This window comes from Macaca mulatta, chromosome 7 (assembly GCF_049350105.2).
Source record: "Macaca mulatta isolate MMU2019108-1 chromosome 7, T2T-MMU8v2.0, whole genome shotgun sequence".
NCBI lineage: Eukaryota > Metazoa > Chordata > Mammalia > Primates > Cercopithecidae > Macaca > Macaca mulatta.
In genome coordinates this window covers 133,198,864-133,214,263 of record NC_133412.1, presented here as the reverse complement: position 1 = coordinate 133,214,263, position 15,400 = coordinate 133,198,864, and positions in this window count along the sequence as shown.

The window sequence follows — 15,400 nt, the reverse complement described above, 5'->3', positions numbered from 1 at the left end:
AAGGATATAACTTGAACAACAGGACATCAGTAATTACAGTGTGTGTGATAAACAGGTATGCGCTGAAGTTCAGAAACAAAGTGGGACACATAATTCTGGGGAAATTAAGGATAGTTGCAATCCGGTTTTAAAGGGTGAGTAGACAGCTGGGCCAGGTGTGGTGGCTCATGCCTGCAATCCTAGCACTTTGGGAGGCTGAGGTAGGAGGATCGCTTGAGCCTAGGAGTTCGAGGCCAGCCTGGGCAACATGATGAAACCCTGTCTCTACAAAAGATACAAAAAATTAGCTGGATGTGGTTGTGTGCGCCTGTGGTCCCAGCTACTCTGAGGCTGAGGTAAGAGGTTGTTGCAGTGAGCCGAAATCACCCCACTGCACTCCAATCTGGACAACAGAGTGAGATCTTGTCTCAAAAAAAAAACAAGAAAAGAAAAAAAGAGTTAGCTGGGAGAAGAGATATTCCAGGTAGAGGAACATTTATTCTTTAATTCATTTAACACATTTAGAGCATACATAGAATCAGTACTTTGTGTACCTCGTTTAATCTTAACCTCATGAGGTAGCTTATTATTATTTCAAATGTAAGGAATCTGAGCTTGAGAAAAGTAAAATAAGTGATGACATCTGGAGTTGAGTCCATATCTGTATGTCTTCAGAGTTCATATATTTTTCCTGCCCTGCGATTCACATAAAATGAAACAAATTGTGAAAAATCTGGAACTGCTGCTTCAGCCAGAGAAGATGTTTAGTCAGGCATTATCATGACATACATGTTATTGTGTAATGGTAATGCCCGTTTTCAGTTCATACCCAAGTTACTTCTCTTGCTAAAAAATAAAACAAAAACAAAACCCACCCCATAAACCCTCACTCTGCCCTGTTCCCAGAGACCACTGGCCAGAAGTCTCTGAAAATAATCAGAGCTGCAGCACTAAGTATGGGCTAAAGGGGAGGCAAAATCAGGCCCACAGTTCCGGGTGTCTTTAAAGAAGCACAGGAGGAATAATAGCTTTGGGAAGAAAGATAATGAATCTACTTTGAGACCTGTGTGTAAGGGATTGATGGGATATGCAGGTGCCTATGACCAGTTGGAAATACAGAATAGGACCTATATTACATATTGACCTTGGGAGAGAAGTTAAGACATAGAATATTCTATAATTTTTTTTTTAAAAAAAAGATAGTTGCAGTAATAAGATTGGAAAAGAATTCCAAAGTTTATATCTTAATGGGACAAGAAGAAAACTGAAGAAGAAAAGGACTATAAAATAAAAAGACTGACTTGTTATATGGCTTATTGAAAGTCACTGTATCATAGATCATGATATGCATCAAAGATCATGTGAAAGGGCATGTGGTGGGTAGAAATTTTAGAGTGTCTCAGCATGTTCGTGAGATTTGGGTTGGGCAAGTTATGAGTTATGAGAATATTGAAGACAGGAAGTACCCAATGGTTAATTACAATGTTTTATATTGAAATTTCCTTTAATATAGAAACTTTCATATCCCATAAACATTCATAAATAGAACCATCAAATAAACAATATATAATGTAATCATAGCTTTGCCATTGGTTGGTCTCAAGCTTTACTCTAAGATACAATATGTGTCTTTTAAATTCCAGTACTCAAAAATTTACAGTAATTACTGATGGGGAGTGTATGATAAAGATAGTTTCAAATTTTGGTTATTATAAAGAATTTTTAGTTTTCCTATATAACTGTTAAATTTCACCATTATTCCACATCAATAACTTCACAGATGAGACTTCATTTTAGAGGTGTTCCAGTGGATATTATTTTGGAACATTGTAACTACTGGAAACTTATTTTGGATAATCGTTTAAAAAAACACAGGTGTTTAAGAAAGAACACAGTAGAATTATTAGTGGACTGGAAATCAGTAAATTGGAATATTTAAAAAGCAAGACTTTAATTTTTTAAATTATATGACAATTTGTAAAAATTTTAACTTCACCGAAAGATCAAATTTTAATGGTAACAAAACTGTAAATATCTGTCATGCCGGACCCCATTCACTTCAGTATGGATGGCACCAGGTTCAAGAGGCCAAATAGAGACCCAGAGCCAGCAAATGAGATACTGGGTTTGTTGAAGGGAACTTACGTACAGAGCAGTACAGTGGCAGTGGGCTAGACAGGAGAAGTGCCACCATGTGCAGAAAGCATGCAGTTTAGATAGTGCTTGCACTTAACACCCTCCCCCTAGCAACCTCCATCTGGCAACCTTCATTTGACCCAAAACAAAGGACCTCAATCTTCTGTAAGGCCCACGTTCCACAGGATGGGATGGGGCTCAGATGTTCTCATAGATAAGGATGAATCTCTGGGTTGGCCATGATGGGAAGACGGAACCTACATTGAGGTGTGTCTGCCATACAGGGTCATTCTCAGGATATGTTTATGTTTTGCTGTCTGGTGTGTCTGCCATACACCATCCACAGGCATACTTAACAATTTGATTCTACAAAAATTAAATTACACACATCTGAATTAAGTACAATCATTCTCCTTTATTTTTGCAAACATTATTGATAGTTGATGATGCAGATTTCATAGTCTTTCTCCCAGCATTTTACACTAGATTGGAGCATCAGTTAACTTACTGACAGTAACCAAGGATATGATGCCTTATTAATTTCTAAAGCTATAACTGAAGTTAGCAACCTCAAGTAGATGCCCCTTTCCTGGCATTTGCCTGCCAAGTTCTCCATTTATAAATGTACTAACCATTTAGAATTTTGTGAATATTATCTTCACTTTCCTTTTGAATGAATATGTAAATGGAAGTGCCATGTGCAAGTTAACTGAGAGAATTTTTACTGAGTAGGAAAGTTATGATTACATAAGAGTAGGGGGGAAAAGTTAGGTGTAATTTGCCTAATGTTGGAGGAAAGCCTGTTGACCCCTCTGCAATCTTTCCAGCCTCATTATACTGTTGAGTGGAAAAGTCCACATTTGTTACAATTACTTCCTGCAGTTTACATTGTGATGCTCTCTTTAGGTTAATATATTTTAAAACACAAAAACTAGAGGTTACTCATATTAAATAATTATTTATGGGAAATGAAACCACATTTAGCAAATACAGTTTATGCATAAAATAACAAAAACCAGTTTTGGTGGGATGGTAGATTAGAGGTACATTTTTGAAACTTAGCTTGGCTGTGTTTAACAAAATTTAAAACGCAGTTCCCTTGACACAGAATTTCATTTAAATGTATTGAACCTATTCCTTATTGAAGACTGTTCAGTGTTTTTGCTATTACAGGTGTTTGTACTAGAAAATTTGTAATATCAAAAAAGCACAAAACAGTCTTCAATAGGGGACTGATTATGTAAAAAGATTATGTAAAAAGGAGATATATTGGCATGTACATCTATGCAAAGATGTCCAACTTACATTAATTAAAACAATTAAAAATTATGATTTTGCATGGTATGATTTTATGTTAAACTGGATGTAAGCATGAGCATGTTTTATATATGCATATTTCTGAAGGACATATAAGAAACAACAGACCTTAACCTCAAGAGATTAACTGGGATTTGACTGGAGGGGGAACTTTCACATTTTACCTTATACTCTTTTGTGCTGTTAATACATTTTTAAATAATATATATTATTTTATAATCTTTAAATAATAAAAAAATTAAAAACAAAAGCATTAAATTGGCTGCAGTACTCCTACCCTCCAAAAAACTCACCAAGCCGTTAAGTGATTTAGCCACTGTATAACCAGTATAGAGGTGTAGTGGATTTTTGTTTTTATAATAGTACCTTTATCCAGAATATATTTGGAAAAATTGTTGTTTTTCTGAATAAAGAAATTAAAGTATTGATGCTTTCATAGGAAGAGAAGTGCCATATTATTTTTTAAAGTTGTATTACAGTTGAAAATTACTGTAATTTATTTGGTATATTGGTAAATTTTGAGCTTTGATAATCAGACAGTGGGATACTAGACCGCTGTAGTATTAGATTAATAGGTCATCTTTTGAAATCTTTAAAATTAGTTCATTTTATATAATAAATGAGAACATTTACTGAATTTATGTATACATTCTGAAGCTTGTTTGATTTTTTCAAATGTCTGTAAAATATAAATTTTAGCATATGTGTTGAGATATATTTGTGTATATATACAGATATGTATATCTACAAAAATTTGTACAAATGTGAAGTATATGTTATATATAACATGCAAAATAAAATATACTCTATTTTGTTGAATCAGCAATGACTAAGTATTACTGTAGGAAATTTTTAGATGTGGTTTCTTTTTAACAGTATAGTTTTGAAGTGTAATCATTTTAATAACATTTATGCTGGTACTTTAAAATATTTTTATTTTACCAGAGCTGTGTTTTAGACTCTTAGTTTAAATTAAAACCAATATATAGAAATAAATATTAGAATAATTATTAATCCCATGGAATTTAAAAAATTCTGTTATTTATGAATTCCAAGCCAAATATCTGATTCATGTTTTTATTACATATCAGTTTTACTCCTATAAGACTTTGTAATTGGTAGAAAATTCATACACATTTAAAGAGCAGTATGCACAAAAGAGATGCATATACTAGTAGAGATAACCATGTAGTAAGAAACAATGGATGTTTTTGTGACTTTTATATAAAACTAGCCTATGGATCATTTTCCCTGTGAACTTTTTCCCTGATAATTTTTCTCCTGACATCATAATAATGAAAATAATAAAATTTTAGAGGCAAGCTTTAAGAGCATGTACGCCCTGCCTAATACAGCTAATAAAACCAAAAAATTTACCCATACTATGTACTGCAAAAATTCAATGACAGTTTTTTTATTTTGAGTGGTCAAATTCGTGTAGAAGCATACACCCTGAATTGCACAATTCAGTATCCCTGGGCAACTTGTTTCTGTATCATTCATATTCCCAAATGTACTCTGGGCTATAAGAGTGGGCTGTGAAAACCTAAAAGTTATATTTACTCTTATGAAAAGACTTCCTTTTTTTATGTTTGCCTTCTTTCCCCATGTACAAATTCTTTAAAAATACAGTACATCTTAAAAGACTAACCTGAATATAGTGTGGACTCTTCTAGAATTTTTATTCCACTTTCTTCTGATGCACAGAATGAATAGTATTTGCTTTATGAGTCAGTAAACAATCTTTAAGAACAAGGAAGGCCTGAAGCCCATTTCCCCTCCTTTTGATTATATCCAAATACCCCATCCACTGATGCCTACTTAAGAACACTCTGAAATATGTTGTCCTCTTTGCATGATCTCCATTTACTAGACCAGTTATTTTCCTCATTCCTCGTCAAAGCATGAACTCAATAACTGATTAAGAAAACAGTGTTCTTAGTGTGAAAGAAAAAGATAATGATGTTCATAAGGTGATGGAAAGCATATTTAACAAGAAATAATGAGATCTGAATTACCATTTGAGCTCTGCAAGAAACTTGATAATTTTCTTTTGGGCAAGTCAGTCTCTAGGTTTCCTTTTCTCCTCAGTGATATTAAGGATCGGTCTGTCTCTAAATTTTCGTATAACTGTATATTTCTACTTCTATATTATTTTTCTGTTAGTTTTATCATGCTATTGGTGGAAATAAAGATAGTCTATACAATTTTATTTTTTATGCAAATACATTTTTAGAAGTGCATAAATTTTTAAAATAACATACTTAAACATAAGAGTGAGCTTTATGCTAAGCAGACCTAAACAAAACATGACTATCATTAGAAAACTAACTCTCTTTACTTCAGTATTGACCGCTTTTCTTGGGACAGTGATTTCTGTGAATATTAGCATCAGGTAATGTGTCACCTTAATCAGTATTCATTAAGTACCAACAGTTTACCTTCTGAGGGCTCTTTCTTTAAGGTCAGTTAAGTAAAAATGTTAAAGCCAGTTATTATGAGGATTTCTGCCATGTAATAGTCAAATTATTTTATACTTTGCCTCTTTTTGATTAAAAGTAGTAGTCAAAGATGTCGAAGCCCTCAAAGGTGATTTTGAACATGAAGTGCTGGAGCTACCCAGGCAGCAATCAGAAACAATTAGGAAAAATGTACCAAATGCTTCATTCTTTCTCTAGGCTGCATGGCAAATTACATTTAATATTTCAGGCTTGTTGCATTTTAAAATAAGGCCTCCAACTAAGCAATTTTCAAGACAACTCCAATCAAAAGATATTTCTTAAAATTTTCTTATTGCTATAGAAATGAAAAGAGTGATTGTCTATGTTGATTAGCCTTGAAGATTGCTTTGGGAAAAATTTGATAATTCTAGTACCATTACCATTATAATTTACAGTCTGTAAAGAATTGAATACTACATTGACTACCAGGATAGTTTAAGGCTTCCTTTTTATCTCCTAATTTTATTCTACTACCTTAACATAAAGAAATCCTTGTAATATGTATTTAATGCATATATAATTTATTTTTATCATGATTCTTGAAAATTATTCTCAATTAGATCAAACAAAAATCAGCCATAGAGCATAATAAATATGCCTGAAATATTTATTGATGCCTACTATGTGCCAAATTTTGTGCTAATCAACTTGGCAGATAGAGATGAAAAAGAAAGATTTAACTTCAAAGAGCTTTCAGCTTAATGGGTAGGAAATTCACAATAAAAAGAAACGAACAAAATAAGAAAAATTTAGAGCCAATTGCATTTCAGTTATGATGAGTTGTGTATGGTTGATACAATTTCATTTTCTTATGCCAAATGCTAAATAGAGGTTACAGTTACCTGATATGGCAAAACCTGGCAAGTTAGAAAAGTGCTCCCATAATAATGCTTTTATGCTTAGAAAGAAAAATTATAATGGAATGAAATTACATTACACTTGGCAATGTATAGAAAAATGTTTAAATACCAAGAAAGACCTTTATTCTGGCAAGGAGATTCATTTCTTATGGACTTCTGATTCAAAGACCAAGTTTTTAATTATTTTAAATAGTTTTAAAATAGCTAAAATGTACCAGCTGTCTTAAACTAGAAAACAAAATAAGATTCAGTGATAGTGAGGATTCAGTAACATGGCATTCTCATTTATTCACTCATGAACTCAATTAGTGAACATTTATTGTGTGTTTACTAGGTGATAGACAATTTGTTAGAGGACTAGTGATGAAAGAGTACCAGTACCTCTTGTTATGGGCCCCACTGGTGAGAGTGCTGAAGTAATACACATCTATATGATCACTTTGAAAATGAATGTATTCATATTTATCAGCAACTCTAAAAATGTGCATACTTTTAACTGATTAATACTTTTCTGTGCAAAGGATTCAAAAGAAGTAAAGATTTATGTACATATGTATTGCATGTTTCTAATATTAGAAAATTGGAAGCAACTTGAATGTTCTATAGTTCAATGATTAAGAAAATTATAGTATTTCCCCTTGGTTGACTATAACATAAACATTAGGATGATAATGATAATGGCTTTGTAATGCCATGGAAAATGCTTAGATACATAATATGAAGAAAATCAAAATTTTATAAACTATTAAAATTCTATGAAAATATACAAATGACAAAACTTGGAATTTTACAAAATGATAGTTGTATTTGCATGGAGGTGTTCCAGATGATCATCTCATTGTGTTTTTGAAATATCATGTACTATTTAACAATGGTTAATAAAATATTTTAATGTATAAAAGTCCCGAATGGCATACAACCTTTATGCATTGCTGATGAGAATGTAAAGTGGTGTAGCTGCTGTGGAAAACAATATGATGGCTTCTCAAAAAGTTAAACATAAAATTACCGTATGATCCAGCAGTTCCACTTCTAAGATATCCAAAAGAATTAAAAGCAGGAACTCTAATAGATACTCATATACCCATGTTCATAGCAGCATTATTCACAATAGCCAAGAGGCAGAAGTAAACCAAGTATTCATTAACAGGTGAATGGATATGCAAAATGTATATACATACAATGGAATATTATTTAGCCTTAATAAGGAAGGAAGTTCTGACACGTGTTGCAACATCGATGATAAACATGTTTTTTTTTTTTGTTTTTTTTTTTTGAGACAGGGTCTTGCTCTGTTGTCCAGGCTGGAGTGCAATGGTGGGATGCTCACTGCAGCCTCAACCTCCTGGGCTCAAGCAGTCCTCCCACCACAGCTTTCCAAAGGCCTGGTGTTATAGGCATGAGCCACTGTGCTCAGCCCTGGATGAACCTTGACAACATTATTCTAAGTGAAATAAGGTATTCACAAAATTATTGTACAAATATTGTATGATTACACTTATATGATGTATCTAGAGTAGTCAAATACATAAAGACGGAAATTAAAATGGTGGTTTCCAGGGACTTGGGGGAGGAAGGATGGGGAGTTATTGTTTGATGGGTACAGAATCTCAGTTTTGCAAGATAAAAAGAGGCCTGGAGATGGGTAATAGTGATGGTTGCATATCAATGTGAATGTAGTAAATGCCACTAAACTGTGCACTTAAAAATAGTTAAGATGGTAAATTTTATGTGTATTTTACAACAATTTGAAAAATAAAGGTTAAAATGGTAGATTTTATGTTTAGTGTATTTTGCTATAATAATAAAAAATTTTTAAAGTAGTTCAGAAGCTGTGGATGGATTTCTATATATGTATCAGAAGTTGAAAAGGGGACAATTTATAGAGTAAGAGTATAATAATAGTACAATGAAAAAAAAAGAAATGCATAAAGCAGTTTCAAAAAGAATTCCGAAGATAAATATCACCAAATTATATTCTGTGTTAAACTGAAATGCGTGATTTGAAATGTTTTGCGCAAGTATTTCTCCTGCCTTTTTTTGTCTAAGCTCATGACTATAGGTGGTAGTAGAAAATGTATTGTTAGACTAAAATGAACTTTGAATGTTGTCACAATTTTAGAGGTGAAAGAGATGCTTGCTATATTAGAGTTCTCTAGAGGGCCAGGACTAATAGGATAGATGTATATATAAAGCAGAGTTTATTAAGGAGTATTGACTCACAAGATCACAAGGTGAAATCCCACAATAGGCCATCTGCAAGCTGAGGGGCAAGGAAGCCAGTCCAAGTCCCAAAACCTCAAAAGTAGGGAAGCCGACAGTGCAGTCTTCAGTCTGTGGCCAAAGGTGTAAGTCTAAGAGTCCAAAAGCTGAAGAACTTGGAGTCCAATGTTTGAGGGCAGGAAGCATCCAGCACAGGAGAGAGACAAAGGCAGGAAGACTCCACCAGTCTAGCCACACTGGCAGCTTATTAGATGGTGGCCATCCAGATTGAGGGTGAGTCTACCTCTCCCAGTCCACTGATTCAAATGTTAATCTCCTTTGGCAACACCCTCCTGGAAACACCCAAGAACAATACTTTGCATCCTTCAATCCAATTAAGTTGACAGTATTAACCACCACACTTGCTTTAGAGGTAAGACACCACAGGTTCAGATAAATTAAGATTATATGGATATGTAGTGAGAGATCTGTCTAGAATGGATCCTTTGATTTTTATTACAGTATTATTTAGACTTTGTATTAAGCAGGCTAGATTCTAATCTTTTAAAAAATAATGAAACATTCAATTATTTCTTCTCTATTAGGAAATTCCTATATTTTTTAATTTAAAAAATTTATTTCAATAGTTTTGGGGGTAAAGGTAGTTTTGTTACATGGATAAGTTCTTTAGTGGTAAAGGAAATTCTTAAACATGAATTTCCTGTGGTATAGTTTACAGCTATGTCTTTTACTCATGCTTTTGATGTTTTTTATATTCTCAAGGAATTGTTAACTTCACAGCTGTCTTCTCAAAGCATTGTTCCTTTGATTCTAAGAGAGGTTGCATTGTCTTAGCTTTTAAAAATAATCTACATTATGAATTGTTGTTCAAATATCTTTCCTATCCCACTCTTATCTTGAACTATATTTCTTCAAATATTTGCAACTGTGGGACTCAAAAAAATGATACTGCCCTTATTATCTCCTAGATCTTATGCATTGCATAAAGTCAGACTACTTGGTTGCAAGTGACCGAAATTCAACTCCTCCAAAAAGGATTTATTGGTTCATGTAATTGGAAAGTGCAAGAGTGCATCTTAAGGCAAGAGTGCATCTGGAAACTCAAATACTGCTGTCAAGACTGTCTCTCCAACTCTTTGTTTGCATTGCTTTATTCTTCTAGAGTCTCTCCTAGTGGCAGACAAATGGCTGCCAGACAAACTCAAATCTCCCAGTTAAGCAATCGCAATGGAGGAAATAAACCAAATAACTCTCTACCGATGTCCATATCTCAATTTCAGGTTCTGTGTTCATGCTCCTATGATTAGCAGCCCCAGCACTAATGCATAGAGGAGATATTTCCCAAAGGATTCTGAAGAAAGGGGGGTGGGAACATCAGGCAGAAAAGAAGAACAATTCCCATAGTCTATTATACCAATGTTTCCCCACTTCATAGTGAAACAACTTTTTAAAAACTTCTGGATACATTACAAATTAATGTTTCTGTCCATTTAAAATCATTTAATGTACTACATGTTTGTCTCTTTTTAGCTGTGCAGCATTTGAATCCCTGTCCTTTCTGGAATTTGCCACTGTGAGAGTCTTAGTGGGAAGGCAGGCCACATGCCCCATCACAGATGTTAAAAAATACATATGCTTTTATTTATTTTTTTGCTGTGAAGGTATTATTATTGTTATATTCTTTATTATACTTTAGTTCTGGTGCAGGTTTGTTACATAGGTATACATGTGCCATGGTGGTTTGCTGCACCCGTCAATCCATCATCTACATTAGATATTTCTCCTAATGCTATCCCTTGCCCACCACCCCACAACAGGCCCCAGTGTGTGATGCTTCCCTCCCTGTGTCCATGTGTTCTTATTATTCAGTGCCAACTTATGAGTGAGAAAATATGGTGTGTGGTTTTCTGTTCCTGTGTAAGTTTGCTGAGAAGGATGGTTTCCAGTTTCATCCATGTCTCTGCAAAGGACATGAACTCATCCTTTTTTAAGACTGCATAGTATTCCATGGTATACATGTGCCACATTTTCTTTATCAAGTCTGTCAGTGATGGACATTTGGGTTGGTTCCAAGTCTTTGCTATTGTGAACAGTGCTGCAGTAAACATACATGTGCACATGTCTTTATAACAGAATGATTTATAATCCTTTGGGAATATACCCAGTAATGGGATTGCTGGGTCAAATGGTATTTCTGGTTCTAGATCCTTGAAGAATTGCCACACTGTCTTCCACAATGGTTTAACTAATTTACTCTCCCACCAAAAGTGTAAAAGCATTCTTATTTCTCCACATCCTCTCGAGCATCTGTTGTTTCCTGACTTTTTAATGATCACCATTCTAACTGGCATGAGATGGTATCTCATTGTGGTTTTGATTTGCATTTCTCTAATGACCAGTGATGATGAACTTTTTTTCATATGTTTGTTGGCTGCATAAATGTCTTCTTTTGAGAAGTGTCTGTTCATATCCTTCACCCACTTTCTGATGGGGTTTTTTTTTCTTGTAAATTTTTGTAAGTTCCTTGTAGATTGTGGATATTAGCCCTTTGTCAGATGAGTAGATTGCAAAAATTTTCTCCCATTCTGTAGGTTCCCTGTTTACACTGATGATAGTTTCTCTTGCTGTGCAGAAACTCTTTAATTTAATTAGATCCCATTAGTCAATTTTGGCTTTTGTTGCCATTGCTTTTGGTTTTTAAGTCATGAAGTCTTTGCCCATGCCTATGCCCTGAATGGTACTGCCTAGGTTTTCTTGTAGGGTTTTTATGGTTTTAGGTCCTATGTTTAAGTCTTTAATCCATCTTGAGTTAATTTTTGTATAAGGTGTAAGGAAGGGGTCCAGTTTTTGTTTTCTGCATATGGCTAGCCAGTTTTCCCAACACTGTTTATTAGATAGGGAATCCTTTCCCCCATTGCTTGTTTTTGTCTGGTTTGTCAAAGATCAGATGGTTGTAGATGTGTGATGTTACTTCTGAGGCCTCTGTTCTGTTCCATTGGTCTATATATCTGTTTTGGTACCAGTACCTTGCTATTTTGGTTACTGTAGCGTTGTAGCATAGTTTGAAGTCAGGTAGCATGTTGCCTCCAGCTTTGTTCTTTTGGCTTAGGATTTTCTTGGTTATACAGGCTCTTTTTTGGTTCCATATTAAGTTTAAAGTAGATTTTATAATTCTTTGAAGAAAGTCAATGGTGGCTTGATAGGGATAGCATTGAATCTACAAATTACTTTGGGCAGTATGGCCACTTTCATGATATTGATTCTTCCTATCCATGAACATGGAATATTTTTCCATTTGTTTGTGTCCTCTCTTATTTCCTTGAGCAGCGGTTTGTAGTTCTACCTGAAGAGGTTCTTCATATCCCTTGTAAGTTGTATTCCTAGGTATTTTATTCTCTTTGTAGCAATTGTGAATGGGAGTTCACTCATGATTTGGCTCCCTGTTTGTCTATTGTTGGTGTATAGGAATGCTTGTGATTTTTGCACATTGATTTCGTATCCTGAGACTTTGCTGAAGTTGTTTATCAGCTTAAGGAGATTTTGGGCTGAGACAATGGGGTTTTCTAAATATACAATCATGTCATCTGCAACCAGAGACAATTTGACTTCCTCTGTTTCTATTTGAATATCCTTTATTTCTTTCTCCTGTCAGATTGTCCTGGCCAGAACTTCCAATACTATGTTGAATAGGAGTGGTGAGAGATGGCATCCTTGTCTTGTGCCAGTTTTCAAAGGGAATGCTTCCAGCTTTTGCCCATTCAGTACGATACTGGCTTTGGGTTTGTCATAAATAACTCTTATTATTTTGAGATACGTTCGTTCCATCAATACCTAGTTTATTGAGAGCTTTTAGCATGAAGGGCTGTTGAATTTTATCGAAGGCCTTTTCTGCACCTATTGAGATATTCATGTGGTTTTTGTCATTGTTCTGTTTTGTGATGGATTATGTTTATTGATTTGCATATCTTGAACCAGCCTTGCATCCCAGTGATGAAGCTGACTTGAACATGGTGGATAAGCTTTTTGATGTGCTGCTGGATTCGGATTGCCAGTATTTTATTGAGGATTTTTGCATCAATGTTCATAGGGATATTGGTGTGAAATTTTCTTTTTTTGTTGTGTCTCTGCCAGGTTTTGGTATCAAGATGATGCTAGCCTCATAAAATGAGTTAGGGAGCAGTCCTTCTTTTTCTGTTGTTTGGAATAGTTTCAGAAGGAATGATACGAGTTCCTCTTTGTACTTCTGGTAGAATTTGGCGGTGAATCTGTCTTGTCCTGGGCTCTTTTTGGTTGGTAGGCTATTACTGCCTCAATTTCAGAACTTTTTGGTCTATTCAGGGATTCAACTTCTTCCTGGTTTAGTCTTGGGAGGGTGTATGTGTCCATGAGTTTATCCTAGATTTTCTGGTTTATTTACATAGAAGGGTTTATAGTTTTCTCTGATGGTAGTGTGTATCTCTGTGGGATCAGTGTTGATATCTCCTTTATCATTTTTTATTGTGTCTGTTTGATTCTTCTCTCTTTTCTTCCTTACTAGTCTAGTTAGCGGTCTATTTTGTTGATCTTTTCAAAAAACCAGCTCCTGGATTCATTGATTTTTGAAGGGTTTTTCATGTCTCTATCTCCTTCAGTTCTGATCTTAGTTATTTCTTGTCTTCTGCTAACTTTTGAATTTGTTTGCTTTTGCTTCTCTAGTTCTTTTAATTGTCCTGTTAGAGTATCAATTTTAGATCTTTCCTGCTTTCTCTTGTGCACATTTAGTGCTATAAATTTCCCTCTAAACACTGCTTTAGCTGTGTCCCTGAGATTCTGGTACCTTGTGTCTTTGTCCTCATGGATTTCGAGGAGCTTATTTATTTCTGCATTAATTTCGTTATTTACCCAGTAGTATTCAGGAACAGGTTGTACAGTTTCCATGTTGTTGTGCAGTTTTGAGTGAGTTTCTTAATCTTGAGTTCTAGTTTGGTTACACTGTGGTCTGAGAGACTGTTTGTTATGATTTCTGTTCTTTTGCATTTGCTGAGGAGTGCTTTATTTCCATTTATGTGGTCAATTTTAAAATGAGTGCAGTGTGGTTCTGAGAAGACTGTACATTCTGTTGATTTGAGGTGGAGAGTTCTGTAGATGTCTGTTAGGTCTGCTTGGTCCACAGTTGAGTTCAAGTCCTAAATATCCTTCTTAGTTTTCTGTCTCATTGATCTGTCTAATATTGTCAGTGGGGTGTTACAGTCTCCCACTATTATTGTGTGGGAGTCTAATTCTCTTTTTAGGTTCCTAAGAACAGCTTGCTTTATGAATCTGGATGCTCCTGTATTGGGTGCATATATATTTAGGATAGATAGCTCTTCTTGTTGCATTGATCCCTTTACCATTGTGTAATGTGATTGTCTTTTTTGATCTTTGTTGGTTTAAAGTCTCTTTTATCAGATACTAGGATTGCAACCCCTGCTTTTTTTTTTGCTTTCCATTTGCTTGGTAAATATTCCTCCATCCCTTTATTTTGAGCCTATGTGTGTCTCTGTCTGTAAGATGGGTCTCCTGAATATAGCACCCCAATGGGTCTTGACTCTTTATCCAGTTTACCAGGCTGTGTCTATTAATTGGGGCACTTAGCCCATTTACATTTAAGGTTAGTATTTTTATGTATGAATTTGATCCTGTCATTATGATGCTAGCTTGTTATTTTGCCCACTAGTTGATGCAGTCCCTTCATAGTGTCAGTAATCTTTACAATTTGGTATTATTTTGCAGTGGCTGGTACAGGTTTTTTCCTTTCCGTATTTAGTGCTTCCTTCAGGACCTCTTATAAGGCAGGCTTGGTGTTTACAAAATCTCTCAGCATTGAGGCTTGAGTAGGTAAACAAAGCAGCCAGGAAGCTTGAACTGGGTGGAACCCACCACAGTTCAAGGAGGCCTGCCTGTCTCTGTAGGCTCCACCTCTGGGAATAGGGCATAGCTGAACAAAAGGTAGCAGAAACTTCTGCAGACGTCAACATCCCTGTCTGACAGCTTTGAAGAGAGTAGTGGTTCTCCCAGCACGGAGTTTGAGATCTGAGAATGGACCGACTGCCGCCTAAAATGGGTCCCTAACCCCCTGAGCAGCAAGGCTGGATCAACGTACGCAAATCAGTAAATATAATCCATCATGTAAACAGAACCAAAAACAAAAACCAAATGATTATCTCAATAGATGCAGAAAAGGCCTTTGACAAAATTCAGCAGCCCTTCATGCTAAAAACTCACAATAAAGTAGGTATTGATGGGACATATCTCAAAATAATAAGAGCTATTTATGACAAACCCACAGCTAATGTCATACTGAATGGGCAAAAACTGGAAGCATTCCCTTTGAAAACTGGCACAAGACAGGGATGCCCTCTCTCA